This window comes from Clarias gariepinus, chromosome 9 (genome assembly GCF_024256425.1).
Source record: "Clarias gariepinus isolate MV-2021 ecotype Netherlands chromosome 9, CGAR_prim_01v2, whole genome shotgun sequence".
NCBI lineage: Eukaryota > Metazoa > Chordata > Actinopteri > Siluriformes > Clariidae > Clarias > Clarias gariepinus.
Genome location: NC_071108.1, coordinates 35345687 through 35362749, shown reverse-complemented (window position 1 = coordinate 35362749; position 17063 = coordinate 35345687). Strand labels below are relative to the sequence as shown.

Here is a 17063-nt window from a genome sequence, read left to right as displayed (position 1 = left end):
CAGACAGGTGCAGAGGGCAGAGAGGATCTGGATCACTGGGGACTCGGGAGCAGCATGTGTGGCTTCAAACCATCATGAAGCAGAATCCAGCTGGAGGTGGTCCTTTTCTGGATTCCTCAGGATCCTAGCAGGGTTGGCCTCTGTCTACTGGAGCTGGCACAATCTTCAGGTGCCTCATGAAGGATAGGAAAAAAAAGAACGGGTGGAAAAGAATTAGCATAGTTCATTATATTAGTAGCACTTGATGAAAGTGTGCATTTAAATGTACTGGAGTATGAGGTTATGGAATGAATGATGTGTATGCCAGGCTAAAGAGATGTGTCTTAAATCTGCTTTTAAACTGGGAGACTGTGTCTGAGCCCTAAACACTGTCAGGAAGGCTATTCTACAGCTTAGGAGCTAAATAAGAAAACGCTCTACTCCCTTTTCTGGTCTTCGATATTCTTTAGTTTTATGATTTTAAGGGGCACTGTGGATTGTAAGGTGTCAGAAGACTGGCTAGATACATGGGAGCTAAACCATTTAGAGCCTTGTAAGTAACTAATGTTAGTTTGTAATTAATTCTAAACTTAACAGGTAACCAATGCAGGGATGATAGTATTCGGGTTATATGATCAAATTTTCTTGATCTGGTAAGAGCTCTGGCGGCTGCATTTTGGACTAACTGTAGCTTGTTTATTGAGTATGCAGGACAACCACCTAGTAATGCATTACAATAGTCCAGTCTGGACCAATAAGTAATATTTCTGCCTTGTCTGAATTTAGTAAAAGAAAGTTATGGCTCATCCAATCTTTTATATCTTGGACAGACTCAGTTAATCTGGACAACTTAGATATTTCATCTGGTTTCGATAAGATATATAAATGGGTATCATCAGCATAGCAGTGAAAACCAATCCCATGTCTTCCAATGATGTTACCCAAGAATCATCCATTAAACGGCGGGGTTATATACAAATAATCAGTCTGACAGAAGGCAAGGTTTCAAAGGGCAAGGTGGTGCTCACTGAACCTCTTGGTGTGCTTTTAAGGCTGAGATGTTGATTACCTAATTATGTACAGGTGTACAGTGGAGGAAGGGTCAGCATAATGACAGAATGTCCGTGTGGAGTTAGGTCCTGGTAGTGCTGGGTTGATCTGCCTGGCTCAGGACACTGGAAGCTCCTAATATGTAGTCCAAAGAGGAGTCAGTAAAAGGGGAGGATGCCATCATTATGCTGAAATAAATAAAAAAATATCCCATCATAGAGTGAGAGCAGAAATTTTAGGTTGCCAAATCATGAAATCGGTCTCTTCACAAAAAAAGAAGGAATGCACTGGTGAGGTCAGCAACATCAAAAGTCCTGGAAGACCACAGAAAACCAATGGGGACACAAAACTAATTTGGTAAAGGATCTCAAAATTTGTTCCCTGGTAAAAAAAAAATATATATACATTTAAAAAACCCTCACAACATCTAGCCAAGTTAGAACCCTCTAAAGGAGGTGTCTTGGTCATTTTGAAAGTGTACAATCAAAATACCTTTTGAACCGTAAATAAAATGATATAAGAGCTGGTAGCATTTCAGAACAGACAGTCCAGATTAAGCATGAACAATAACAAAAAATATAGAAAATTGATTAGCCACAGTCACAATAAAATATAAACTTGTTCCAGAATAAATGTAAGAGAAGGATATACAGTAAAGAGGGGAATATGTCTGCCAGTGGAACTGCCTCAATCATGATGTGACTATTGATAGAAGTAGCAAAATGATTTCTAAAGTATTTAGTATTAGTAGCCAGCATGCTTTTTCAGACAAAAAGAAAGGGCCAAAAGACCCCAAACTGAAGAGAGCGTCAATAAAGCAAAGGCTAAACATAGCATTAGGTCCATGCATTTAAAATGTTCACTGACAGTAAATGTGTTTTCCCCACCAAGTCCATGTGTTCTGACTTCAAACTGTCAAACGTCAAAAATCATCTGATCATAGCGGGTCTCTATTAGGCGTATACAATGTCAAAGTCACCATATAACTTTTTTTCACTGTTAAAAAAGCAGCAAAAACAACAACAACAAAAAAAAAAACATGTGGGCAATTCTAAGTACCCCAAATAGTTTGTAGATCCAACATTAGCAGCAGTAACATGAAGTATTTGTTCCTGTATGGCTTTGTCAGTCTCTCCCATCTTTTGCTCTATTCTTCTTTACAAGATTGGTTCGGTTTATTGAGGTTTTTGGACATTTATTTATGCACAGCTTTCTTAAGGTCTCGCCACAGCATTTAATTTGTTTTGATTTCTATACATTGACGAGGACATTTCAAAACCTTGACATTTTTATTTTTTAGCAATTTTGATGTACACTCAACAAAAATATAAACGCAACACCTTTGTTTCTGCTCCGATTTTTCATGAGATGGACAATATTACCATTTCTCCCAAACATTGATCACAAATCAGTCTAAATGTGTGATAGTGAGCACTTCTGCTTTGCTGAGATAATCCATCCCACCTCACAGGTGTGCCACATCAAGATGCTGATCTGACATCATGAGTAGTGCCCACAAATTATACTGCCCACAATAAAAGGCCACCCTGGAATGTGCAGTTTTGTCTCACAGCAAAATGCCACAGATGCCACAAGCATTGAGGGAGCGTGCAATTGGCATGCTGGCAGCAGGAATGTCAACCAGATCTGTTTCTCGTGAATTGAATGTTCATTTCTCTACCATAAGCCGTCTCCAAAGGCGTTTCAGAGAATATGGTAGTACATACAACAAAAATACTTTGTAACGACATCTTCATACATTGAATAAACTTTTACCAGTGAATTAAACAGAATTGTCCAGTGCTGTATGTAAGACAGCACAAAAAGGCTGAAAACTACAAAACAAAAACATAATGAGAGATGAGAGAATTAGAAAACACAATTTTCTATAAGATTTAATAATTTCACAGTTTTTTTCATAGCTAGCTAAATGCAGTGAACAACTTAAAACTTCCCTTTTAGTTTCTCATGAGGGGGGAGAAAAAATAGTTACGTAAATAGCTAGATGTTGTCAATTAATGATAAAAATTCAGAGACTGCTGTGATGCAAATAATTCCAAATATCAACTTGTTTGACATTGTTAGATGGAAATGTAGTCAGAGACACATTAAAACACATTGGTATTGACAGCTACCTAATGAATTTTATAATATAGCCTGAGGTAATGTTTAAAATATAATACTAGCTAGGTAGCAAACTAAGATGAATCTAAGAATTCATACAAACATCATTCAGATCTGTATTGAACATCTCCTGAACAAGCTATTTTTGTAAAAAAACATGCATGATAAAGCATGTATTATATGTGAAAAAAAGGAATACCATATTTCTTTACTAGTGCATTTATAAAATATGACAAATAATAAATGACAAATTTCTTACTTGACAAAGCATGTATTATATGTGAAAAATTAGTTAAGTAATAACAGTTTTCCTTATTAGTGTATTTATAAAATATGATGTACCTGAAAATAAGGGGAAACGTAAATATGGGCATAAAATAACCCGAGTATAAAATTAAACAAAAATAAAAATACATGTAATATCCAAAAAAAGAAAAACCTGACTACATGTTTAATACGATTATACATCTCATACTTTACAAAAATTAATTTGATGCTTATTATTATGTAAAATATTGCCCTGAGACTAATTAACTCTGTTCTAATATCTGCCCATATGTCTTTACAGGAATTCTTCTGAATTTGAAGAAGAGCAGGAAAGGTCAGTTTTTTTTTCTTTTGAAATGCTTTGTCTAAAATTTAGTTAGATAAATAAATAAATAAATAAATAACCTGGAGATATATCAAATGTTATATCGTCCATTGTTTTTCTGTTTTCATGAGCACTGCTGTGCAATAGCAAGAATTCAACATATTAATAATTAAATTGGTTTATTTTTCTTAAGGGATGAGCTACAGTATGTAAATACAATATTTACCTGAGAAATATTTAGTAAGCTGTTAAAGTGCAGGTGAGACTGCAGGAACTCTAGTGTGCCAGCAATTTAACTTAAATGAATCATGGATACTCAAAGACGGATGCTTACCTGGTGGGACCTGAAAGCATTTTTGTTTGCATTTTCCACACCAAGTCTGCCCCGTCTCTTAGGTGAACATGCACACCGTGACATCGATTTTAGATAAGAAGCTATCTGATCTAGCAGGCAGCATGTTGAAGTTATCATTACTGTGGCCTCTAGTGGTTTTCTTGATGTGCTTGGTGGATTGCTTAAATTTCCAAATTCCCCATATTGTGTGAGTGAGTTTGTGAGTGAGTGTGTGTTTCCTGTGATGGACTGGCACCCTGTCCAAGATGCATCCTGGCAAGTGCCCCAAGGCGCATGTGATAAGCTCCAGGCCTGTCATGAAAAGAATAAATGGCAGAGAATCCCTTGAAATGCCTTAAAACAAAAACTATTCTTAAAGAAGGTGATAAACAGGGTCCTTTACATTGTCATCAATCTCAGAATGATCATTTTCTTCATCACATACATGGCATATTTCCAAAACCACAGAAGGAGAAATCTTCTGGAGCATACTTTCAGTAAAACTAATATCTTTTTATTGGAGATCCACAGAATTAGGAGGACTCATAAAATATCAAGCTGATGTTTAACAGCTAAAAAAATATCAAGTATGTTTTTCAGCTGTTGAAGAGCTCTTGCGTCTCAGGAACTGACATATGATGCCCACAGATATGTCATGGTTGTTTAATAAATAAGAGGCTCCTCGCTGCATTAAATTAGTATTTTATTTTAATCAAAATGGCAAGGCTTCAGCCAAGCAGTGTACATTACATAAATGAATGGCTTTTTATGTAATGTGTTTCTTGTTTAAAACAGCTCTTTAACCGCTAAAAACATACATATAGTAAAAATACTATCTGAGTGGCTAATAATCAAGATGTTTTAACTTTATACTACCATGTTTTTAAGCTATTAAAGAGCTCTTTTGTGAAATAAATAACAACATGATTAGGTTTCACCCAAGAGTCCCCCACTTACAGGTTTAAACTGTGAAATATGGACGTTTGAGTTCTGGCACAAAGTTTCATTGAAGCTTCGTGAGAGCAAAGAATAAGCCAGAGCTCAGAGATCTCAAAGAGCTCTAAAGAGCCTGAAGAGGTTTGGGGCGAAAAGTGCAAGGATAAAAGAGCGCCAAACCCATTTAGACCTTAAGGTTTTGCCCCCGCAAAGTCGGTCCGTCCAACAGGTGATTGTCCCAATCAGATTGTTGTTGCGGGTCTTAGCCACGTCCCACACAGTTCCTCTTTTTTCGTGCATACATAACGTGGGAAACATCCTGCTGAAGCTTTAGTACCTATATAGTGTATTAACATAAGCCCTGTTCATACTACAGTATCAAGTTTTCATAGACATCAATGTTCTTTGAATAAAACAAGCTTACATTCAATACCAAACATCCCATATCTTGCATACTCATTAATACCTTTACCTACAGAAACGGGTTGTAAACGTTTAACACTTCCTAGATTATAATAAACACATCAAATATAACACATATTACAGTAGGTAGACAAGCGGTATTGAACTTTTACCGTCGCGGTGCTCGGCGACAGCATTTGGGTATGTGCGTTTGCTGGCTTTTACCGCTGAGTGGCGTTATATAACTATAGACCGACGCCTCAGGCCTTAGTTCATTCTCTCCAGGATTAATGAGCCTCACAGATGTGAAAAATATATACTTATAAAACTGCTTTTATATAAACTAATGAAAAAAAATTTTTAGATTATGTAATTCGGATGAAAAGTGAATTATAGACGCGTCCACTGCTGCGGAGACGATGAGATGACATGATCACCTTCAGCACAGCCGAAACCAAAGAAATCACTAATTTATCAATGAATTATTAAAATGGTCAGATTGAGCTTCCTTGTTGTTTTTCCCGAAGCATTCATAATCATTGCTCTACTTCTGCTGGTGCGCTCTGGAAAACTTCATGCGGTTGAGCGCTGATTAGATGTACTGTAGGAAAATAAAGAGCAGGATCACGATGCTCAACGCCCGCGAACCCAAACCTAATTTAAACTAAATTAACAAATGTTTGAAGTAAATAACAATAGTTCACATTTATAAAAGCATTTTTATTTAGACTATAAAAAATAATCCTGCATTTATTTTTAGGTGTGCCAGCTGCCACTGTTCTTATACGGCTCTTTATCGGAGTAAGTCATTCAGTAAAAAGCCTGTAACTTTCCATGTAATACAGGTACATCTGTATGGATAAATTGTTTAAATGTATGTATCATGAGCTATTGATCAGTGACTTATGTAAACGACTCAGTTTAAATGTAAGTAAATTCTCATTGATGCGCTGTTTGGGAGAGGGACGTGCTGGTGACGTTTGGTCTGCTTTCTTTGTGTTTTGCGGTGTGTGTGTGTGTGTGTATGTGTGTGTCTGGGTGTGTTGAGAGGTGTTAATAGTGGACTATTCAGTGAAACAGAAGCTCTGCTGAAAAAAGTTATGCATATCAATCACTTTACCCCAAATAAAAGGGGTAAAATGAATAAACTGAGATGCGTGTTTCTTAGCCCCACCCCCGTGAACACAGCGTATTCAGAGAAAAGCGCGCTCGCGAGGGATTGTGTTCGGACCACTAAGCTTCTGCAGCTTCTAAAATTGACATTGTTACCGTTTTTTAATTGCTGGAATGGAAGAGATAGAAAGTTTCCTCATCATAACATGCCTTGTATTGTTTTTAATCACTCTATACACAACCCGTGATTTTTATACTATTTTAGAGATGGAAAATACTAATGGAATCTTTTTTTGTCTTTTATTTTTATTTTTTATGAAATATTAACTTTAAATATTTTATAAGAATACCAAAGAAAATGATTGTGCTTAGAGTGATTACAACCAATACAATTTTATGTTATCATAACGAAAATCTCAATTTCTTCTATTCCAGTAAAACAGTAATAATGCAAATTTTAGAATCTAGAATCCAGAAGATGAAATTTGCACAAATTTAAAAAGAAGCCCGAATCACTGCAGGTCTTCAGAATCCAGGTCTTAAAGTGGGGAGTGCATTTTAAAGTGCTTTTCAGTTTCTCTGAATGTATAGATGAGAAAAGCTGATTCACACCTGGGGAGGGTGAATAATTTGCATTTGAATGTTGTCTGCCATTGTAAAGCACACACAGTAACACTAAAAGAACAACAACCCAGGACAAGAGCCCCTGATTATACTGCATAAATATTATTTAGTACAACAAAATTCCTCTGCGCGCGGAAAAACTTTATGCGTACGGTTGAGCGCTGATTAGACTACGTAGGAAATTAAAGGAGGAGATAAACAACAATATCCCACGTTAAGAAAAGCAGTTTTATTTTGACTACATAAAATAATCCTGCATCTATTTTTAGGCATCACAATGACAAAAAAAACTTTATGTTTTTGTAAAATAATTAAAGTAAACAGGGTGCGCTATTCTGTATTGTTTTCTGTGAACTTGAGCGCATCAGAAAATGAACCAAAACTCTGATCTTTTTATTGCGCCTGTGATAGGCGTGAGCCCAAATCTACTATCGCTCCTCACTCACTCCGTAGGCTCCTTAGTTAGGCGGCAGGTATGCAAAGGGACGGAGCCGCCTATTCGGGCTGGCTGGCGGTATTTAACGTTAGGATTTCGGGCTTGCTCCACATTATAAAAGCAAGGCGCGGAGTTGAGTCCGGAAAGTACATGGTGCGGTGGAGCAGGACAGAGCGGCATGGGAGTGGGGAGATGTGACGCGCCCCAGGGACTTTAAACAGGACACAGTGGAGTGGAAATAAGCGCGTGTCGATGGTTTCCGGTCACGGAGCTGTGTAAAGGCTGTTCACACCGGAGCGGGTTGCGTCTTAGGGGATCCAATCACCATCATCTAGTTTAAATATTATTTATTATTATAATAACATTTAGGGTGGAATTCCGCCCTTTGATCCTCGTGCTCCCGCGCTGCCTCTACGTGCTCCGTTCTGCCACTCCGCCCACCGCCACCTTTCTCCAGCTGTGTGCCCGCATGTCAGCATGGCACAGCCCCCGGACCTGCACGTGCATTTCATCCCTTCCCCTTTTTTTTCCGTCCTCCCTCCTTTAACCATTTCCTTTCCTATTTTACCTAAATAAATTACACCTTTTCCCATAAGACCCCGCCTCGTGTCCGTGCTTCATGGTGCCGCGCGTGCAAATAGGCTCGAACCCGTTACAGATACCAAATCCCAAGCCCAAACCTCATTTAAATTAAATTAACAAATATTGTAAGTAAACAACAATAGCCCATGTTTAGAAAACGTTAAGAAATTCTTCCCGAGGCTGCATTGGGCCGGTGTTATGCGCAGAGCGCTGGGAGATTTCCTGAAGCTTAAATCTCAGAAAAATACACTTGTGACACAATAACAGTAATATTGCAAACATTTTGCGTGCTGCCGTTTGGAGACACCTGGTTTGGTCAAAAAAAAACAACCAGGTGTTCATTTGTAAATGACTCACTACATCCCATTTGACCCAAAATGAGCAACACATCAATGTGTTTAAAGAACCCGAAATAACCCTGAATTTTGACCCAACATAAACAACCCAACGATATGTTTACAGAAACAACACAACATTTTTAGTGAGTCTTTTTTGAGTTATTGTAATGTTTTATTCTAAAAATCTATTTTACCAGTTATTTCTATGTTTAAAGTTAGATGTATCTTTGAATGTATTTTTTAAAATAACAAACACATACAAACAGAGATAGACTATATAACAGTTCATTCATACAAATAAAATGATCAGCTAGTGAACTAGATCGTCTGTGCAAACAAAATTTAACCATTGTTTGTTTTTTTTGACTCATTATTATACAATAAATATAATAATCCCAGGTTACGATTTTTCATTTTTGTTGTATAAAGTTCTTAGATAAGGAAATTACAATTCCTGTAGTATTTCTTCGATACAACATATTGTTAAGACTTTTTTATGACTTAATTTTATTTAAAACTGCGTAGAGTGAAAAATGTCACTTTGCGCCACCTGGCGGTCATTTCACGAATGACTTTAAAATGCAACTGATTTATTTTGGCTGCTGTCGTTTTCCCCCGGCGGTGAGCGCGACGCTAATACCTATTCTGCTTGTCTACCTACTGTATATATAATTTTGCCCTACTGGCACACTTTAAAGAATCGTCTTTGAAAATGTCTCTAAAAGTATGTCTCTTTGTTCTTGAGGAAATGCATGTGCTCTGGAGGTCAGCGCAAGTGCCAGCGGTGTGAGTTGGGGAGGGTTTTCTCCCTCGGAGCAAAGTTGTAAAATCATCTTTTCTTTGTTTATCGCCTTGCTGATTTACCGTTTGTCGGTTAAGATTAACTCTAGCCATCTGTACTTCCCTTTTTTGATTGGGTTAAGCTTTCCGCTGCGTTGTGTCACAAAGATATAAGGGTATAAAGCTCATTTTGGTGTAGCCTGTGTATTCCTACATATCCCCTTTTTGCTCATTGAGGTTCCCTTTGCACACAATAGCGGGCACGAGTCATGGTGCAGGACTTAGTTAATTTGGTTAGAAACACTTAAAACAACATAGAGTTGCGTTGTCTAGGATTGATTTAGAATTGTGTTGTTTCGATTGATTGACAATGACTTTTCTACAACGATCTACTTTCACTTTGGTGAAGGGAGTCACCCTAATTTCAGGAGCTGGATTCAAAGCTCGGTGAAGGTAGTTCCCTGGTGAGAGAAAAAAAAAGGAAAACATAAAGAAAAGGGCCACAAGAACACTGAATGTGTGGAGCAACTCCTTTCTACTAGGGGTTGGGCCTAGCGGTGCGGCCGAGAAGGTGTTTTTGTTCACGAAAGATAGCTATAATGACAGAAATTATGTTAGTGTGGTAAAGTGTATAAAACTGTCGACCTGTGTCAGTGGTTTTGTTTTTCCCCCTTTTCCTGTCAGTTGTAAGAACTCTTTCATTATCTTTTTTTATTAGTTCTTGAGGGTTGAAACATGGTGATATCTTTGGTTCATTTGTGGATTAGATTTGAGCTCGGTTAGCTTGGAATCTTGGCGAGTTTCTTCGTCGATTCCATAGGCTGGTTGCTCCAGGGTGCATTTGTTGTTTTCCTTGGAGGTTTCGTTGGATTCCCACAAGCTTTTTTCTTTTAAGTTTTATAAGGAGTTTGGATGATTCCATGCTCTCTTCTACTGATTCTTATGAGGTCTGGGCTGGTCCCAGAATTTCTTCCAGTGATGTCTGGATGATTGTTGTTGTCCACACGATCCAACCCAGTGGCAGTGCTTCTGTTTAGGTCGGGTATCAGCATAGGAGTCTCGTTTTCTGTTAAACGAGGGTGTGTTCCAGTCATTGGGTGTTAACTTGCTGTTTGTCTTGATGTTGGACGCCCTCCAGAACCAGCCCTGACTCTGAGTCTTGAAGTCAAGAACTGCTGTGGTTTCGACACCCTTTCCTGAAGCCATCTTTTGTTTGTTGCAGGCTTTATGTGCGAAGTCTTGCAACTGTTGAGTATTCATTTTTTTCATGGACATGTGAGAATGCCAAGATGGTGGCTTTTAGTTCTTAGGAAGATAGTTTTAAAGTTAAGGTTTTCTTCCATGTTTGGGTCATTGCAAATCCCAAAATACGCTCTTTTGAGTCGGCCGTAGTAGGCTTGCAGAGACTTGTGGTGACCTTGTCTTGTTTCCTGGGCAGCCACTAGTCCTTGTTCTGACTCAGGGTCAGCAAATTCTTTAATGAGCAGGTGATAATCAGTCTTTGTGTAAGTAGGTTACTGGTCTAGGAAGCTGCGCACTTCACTGCTGGATTTTGTTTGGATCAAATATAGTCCCCTTTGGTCAGTGATATTGGGTCTCATTTCCAGATGGAACTCGATTTCTCATAGATAAGCCTGGACATCTTGGGTACCTGGCATGAATTTGCCAATGTTCCGGTCAAGCTTGTCAAGGTCTTTGAGGTATTCGAAGTGCGATGCTCTGTGGCTGGGAGCATGTTCTTTGTGTTTTGCCATGAGGTAGGGTTCTTCAGAGGTAGCTGGGGAATGTTTCAGCACCACCCCTTCACCTCTTTAACTACGTGCCACTTCAGGAACAGGGGACCCGGTTCTGCTAGGCAGGGGTGAGATGGTCGTGTTCCTGGTGGCTCATGGCTCAGTTCATTGGCGTGTCTGAGTTCATCTTTAAGACTGTCAGAATCTTCTTTAATATACACTCACCTAAAGGATTATTAGGGACACCTGTTCAATTTTTCATTAATGCAATTATCCAATCACATGGCATTCGCTTCAATGCATTTAGGGGTGTGGTCCTGGTCAAGACAATCTCCTGAACTCCAAACTGAATGTAAGAATGGGAAAAAAGGTGATTTTAGGAATTTGGAGCGTGGCATGGTTGTTTGTGCCAGACGGGCTGGTCTGAGTATTTCACAATCTGCTCAGTTACTGGGATTTTCACGCACAACCATTTCTAGGGTTTACAAAGAATGGTGTGAAAATGGAAAAAAATCCAGTATGCAGGAGTCCTGTGGGCGAAAATGCCTTGTTGATGCTAGAGGTCAGAGGAGAATGGGCCGACTGATTCAAGCTGATAGAAGAGCAACTTTGACTGAAATAACCACTCGTTACAACCGAGGTATGCAGCAAAGCATTTGTGAAGCCACAACACGCACAACCTTAAGGCGGATGGACTACAACAGCAGAAGACCCCACCGGGTACCACTCATCTCCACTACAAATAGGAAAAAGAGGCTACGATTTGCACAAGCTCACCAAAATTAGACAGTTGAAGACTGGAAAAATGTTGCCTGGTCTAATGAGTCTCGATTTCTGTTGAGACATTCAAATAGTAGAGTCAGAATTTGGCGTAAACAGAATGAGAACATGGATCCATCATGCCTTGTTACCACTGTGCAGGCTGGTGGTGGTGGTGTAATGGTGTGGGGGATGTTTTTTTTGGCACACTTTATGCCCCTTAGTGCCAATTGGGCATCATTTAAATGCCATGGGATACCTGAGCATTGTTTCTGACCATGTCCATCCCTTTATGACCACCATGTACTCATCCTCTAATGGCTACTTCCAGCAGGATAATGCACCATGTCACAAAGCTCGAATCATTTCAAATTGGTTTCTTGAACATGACAATGAGTTCACTGTACTAAAATGCAGCCCACAGTCACCAGATCTCAACCCAAAAGAGCATCTTTGGGATGTGGTAGAATGGCTTCGTGCCCTGGATGTGCACCCACAAATCTCCATCAACTGCAAGATGGGCCAACATTTCTAAAGAATGCTTTCAGCACCTTGTTGAATCAATGCCACGTAGAATTAAGGCAGTTCTAACGGCGAAAGGGGGTCAAACACTGTGTTAGTATGGTGTTCCTACTAATACTTTAGGTGAGTGTAGTCCAGTTGTTGCCTGAGGAGGCTAATCTCATTCCTTTCCTCATCCATTCATAAGGTTTCAAGGGCTTTAATTCTGCTATTTTTGTCGTTAAAATCAGTATTGTCTTTTTCCAATAGCTGTTCTGCATACTGCAGTCTGTCAGAGAGATCACCGTAGTCGGCCTTGCTTTGTTTTCTCTCTTGTGTAGTAGCTGTCAGAGTTTCTTGCAGCTTGATGATTTCCTCTTTGATGCCTTGTTCTTCCTCATTGTGCCCCTTCCTTTGCTTTAGAGCCTCGTGCTTCAGCTGCTCTGTGCATCCTTGTGCACCTTTCACCTCCAGCAGCGAGGCTAGTTTCTTGTGGCTGTAGCTCTGACTTGGGTCTTGGGTCTTGTCTCATAAGGCTCAGTAAGTTGTTATCCAGCTGGTCCTGCATCTGGTGTTTCAGTGCTTCAGCGGCCTTAGGTAGAAGGCTGTCAGTTGCAACACTTAGCCATGTCTCCAGATCCTCCCAGTGACTGATGGAGTCTGTAGTGTGAGACATTTTTAAACTGAGGTTTAAGAACCACGACTGACACAGACCTGAAGATCAGAAACAAAATGTAACCAAACAAACAAGGCAAACAGATGTGTATGTGTGCACTGTCAAGTGTGGCTGATGCTGAGTGTTCTCTGCGACTGTGATCCTCTGGTGGGAGTGCTATTAACTGGGAGTCTCGGTGGGTGGAACTAGTGAACACACACAGGTAGCAAAGTTAGAAAACAGAGTCAAAAAAGAAAAACAACACACATAGCAAGGAATAGAGTACTAATGGGCTGCTTCCTTGTTTCCTATAAGGGGAAGTTTTCTTTTTTTGTAAAGAAAGGTTAGAGCTAATGGTAGGCTGAGAAAGACAGGCACACAGAATATGTTTTTCTGGTTGCATAATGATTTCAATATAATTTCTTTCCATGATATCTTTTCCATTTGATTTCTTTTTTTTATGAAGTTTGATTTAGAAGGGTGCTTCTAAATAAGGGGTTTTAAAATGGGTATTTACCGATACCAGATCTGTGATTGTTATTAACTGTCCTCAGGGGCAAAAGAAAACAATAACAATGACAGTATTGATATCTCAGCCCATAGGGTTGGCAACCATTTACCAAATAAATGCTTTTAGGCACGTATTTAAGTTTTGATGGCAGCCTATCAGTCCTCTTGTTGACCTGCTTTAGCCTTAGCTAGCTTAGCAGGATCCCAGCACGAAAGTGGAAGGTATGGTGGGAGTCACGACGATTTTGAACCAACCACGTTTCATCAATACTTGTCAAGTGTTTCTAGAGTTCTCTTCTTTTGTGACTTTTACCCAGAACAGCAGCAGTAGTCAAATTAGAAGAGGAAACTGAAAAAGGGATAAAAAGAGAGTGCAGGGTTTTCTCCTAATGTTAGGACGCTTAATAGGGTTGACAGAGTGGTGGTGCTATTGGGTCGATAAACACAGGCGCTTGTTTTTGGCGTTTTAGTAGGAAAATAAACTGGCCTCAGTATTGAGAAGACTTTAAGACCCTTTTGGGGATTTGCTAACTAGATAGGCTGATGCACTTATACACCAGGCTCTGTGATGAGCTGGGTTGATCCAGTCGAAGCCCAGTGTCAGGGTCCACTATCCGAGCGTACCAGGTGAGCTCATGTAATGTCTTGCCGAACACTCCATCCCCACCGTACAGCAGTGAGCCTCTCAAATAGCCTGCAGCTTTTAGCACAACCATGCAATGTACGGGGGAGGCATGTCAACGACTAACTTGCCCGATGTGAGAATGGGGCTAAACCTTTTGACTATCTGTCGGTGCAGACCCGAAGTCTGTCATACCTCATCAATAGCCACCAAGTGGTATGCCCAAGCCTTTGCCCAATTAGTCTTTGTTGGCTCCTCTTCCTTTGCACGATTGCTGATGCCTGCTGCATGCTTACAGGTGCAATAGTAGGACCGAGATATTTGGTTTCACCCCCAGGCCGCACCAAGTTATGTCGGAACTGATGGCTCAAACTGCTGTAGCCCACCGTGAAGGCAAGTGTCACTGCACCACTCTGTACTAGGGGAAGCGCTATCAATTATCAGGCTTAAGCGAAGGGAAACCTATGATGTTTGAGCTTAGTTAATTAAATAACTGAAGGGGGGAGAATAAGACCTAACAAGTCGAAATAAAACTTGGCGGCAAATGAAATTTGAATGTCAAATTAGAAATTATAGCTAAGAACTTAACTTTAACGCAGTCAGCGTTAAAATTTGTAGGAGCAAGTTTAATTAAATTAATCAGTCACATGACATGAAATCAGGGAGCCCAAACCCTTATTAATTACCAATAAAATTAATATCACAAAGTAATAATGATAAAATAATGAACTATTGGGATAGAATAATGTTTGTCCATGTATGGTCCACATCCCAGGATATCGTTAAAATCAATAAAAGTAGTTTTAATTAATCAAAGTATCCACTAGCGTGAGTTAAATTTAAATGTAAAGGGGTTAAGTTACTATGTGCTAACTGCTAGCCTTTTATGTTACTAGCATAGATACTACATGCACACAGGCTACAATGCAAACTCAATAGCTTTAACTATTTTAGCATATGCTAGGCTTTGTTTACAAATTAATCAAAATGGCGCGGGGTAAATTTTCTGGAGGATGATAGATTAATAGCTTACTTTAGGGTAGCCTTCTACAATAAACTGGGTGGTGTGGAACTAGCATTTTTTTGGGCCTTGATATACAAGTGGTTCCTCTGCAGTTTTCAAAGAACCTTCCCTATGAATGAAAAATATGAGTCTTTAGATCTGGCGAGTAAATTAGAATCTTTTCTATGTAAGCAATTAATCTTCCCAGCATGTCCCTTGTGCATGATAATTCATATGGCATCACACAGTACTTATAAGGGTATGAGGTGGTGCCAAATGCTGCTTTCTAATACGAATTAAGTTGTATGTGCTGCACAGGTCCAGTTTGGTGTATATTTGTGCTTCACAGAGTTGTTCTAAGGCCGCAGGCACTTTACAGTAGCGGGTATCGAAACTTTAGTTCCTGATAATCCGCACAGGACACAGTCTACACCCTTTTTTCATGAAAAAGAAGCCAGCGGATACATGGGAGGTGGAAGAGTGAATATATTCTTGATTTTGCTCATATAATCTTCCGTACAGATGGTACTCGATGGTACCGGAATAATGGTTTTACCGCCGCGTCTCACAGTGACAGCATTTGGGTTTGTGCGTTTGCTGGCTTTTATTGCTGAGTGGCGCTATATAACTACAGACTGATGCCTCAGGCCTTAGTTTATTCTCTCAAGAATTAATGAGATTCTTGAGAGCTCCTTTAGCGCTGCATGTAGTAGCGGATAAAATCAGGTGAAACGTTGCAATTAAACAAATTCATAATCACAGTACTAAAATTACAGTACAAATTTAAAATTTAAATTAATTTTGAATTAATTGAATTTAAGCAAAGTAAACATTAACACAGTGAACCTTTAGATTTTATCATGTGTAATTAGAAAAGCTACCTGTGTAGGGTTTTGTGTCATCTTATACTTTGTGTTCTTTAAATTTGTGGGAGATTTATTAACTGATAAATTTAATAAATAAATGAAACTTAATGACCATAAAATTCAAACATTGTCAGGACGTGCTACCACATCAGCAGATGTCAATGTCATTCAGCCCCGCTTGTGTTTTTGCGTTATTATAAGATTGAAATGCAGTAGGTTGTTATAATCATAATAATTTTCTTAAATAAATAATGAAAGTTTTTAACAAATTACATTTTTTCATTCCAGTAGCACCCCTGTTGCTCAGTACCACTGCCGGCAAAACCTTATAAAATACAAGTGAAACATTAAACGAATTTACAATCACAGTACTAAAATTACAGTACAAATTTAACATTTAAATTAAATATAGGCGTTTCATATTTAAATATAGGCCTTTCTTATCTAATTTAAGCAAAGTAAATATATACCTTTATATTTAGCCTTTAGATTTTATGTGTAACACTAGCCTATAGCCAGAAAACAGACTCAGGGTGTGCATCAGAAAAAGTTTGTCAGATTATTGTGCAAAAACTACATAATAAAACTACATAAGCTACATAGCCTTTATAAAACTTTACTTTTATTAAGTGCACTCACAATGACGACAAAATGTTATGATTTTGTAAAATGATGGTAAACAGGGTGCGCTTTTCTGTATTGGTTTTGGTGAACTTGAGCGTGTCAGAAAATTAACCAAAACTCTGTATATACTTGCCTCACAGACGTGAAAAATACTTACTTATAGAAAGCGAAATGTCTACTTTTACATAAACTAATGGAAAACAAATTTTAGATTATGTAATTCGTATGAAATGTAAATTATAGGCTCATCCACTGCTGCGGAGATGACGGGATGACATGATTACCTTTCTCACTGCAGCCAAAAACAAAGAAATCACTAATTTACATTTACATTTGGCAGACGCTCTTATCCAGAGCGACTTACATTTTTTATCAAATTTTTTTATCAATTTTATCAATTTCTTTTTTAAAAATTTCAATGAATTATTAAAATGTCCAGAATCAATCTCCTTTCCAATCTCCTTTGCGGATTCTCCTGTTTTTCCCTGACGCATTTATAA

General features: G+C 38.7%; 1 protein-coding gene across 1 annotated transcript in view; it reads left to right on the top strand.

The window, feature by feature from the left end:
* Positions 1-17063, top strand: part of LOC128530626 (filaggrin-like) — a 113483-nt gene that overhangs the window by 36328 nt on the left and 60092 nt on the right. The window contains exon 21 of the mRNA XM_053504674.1: positions 3722-3754. The gene's annotated coding sequence lies outside the window, so the exon portion shown is untranslated. The remainder of the gene's footprint in view (positions 1-3721; positions 3755-17063) is intronic.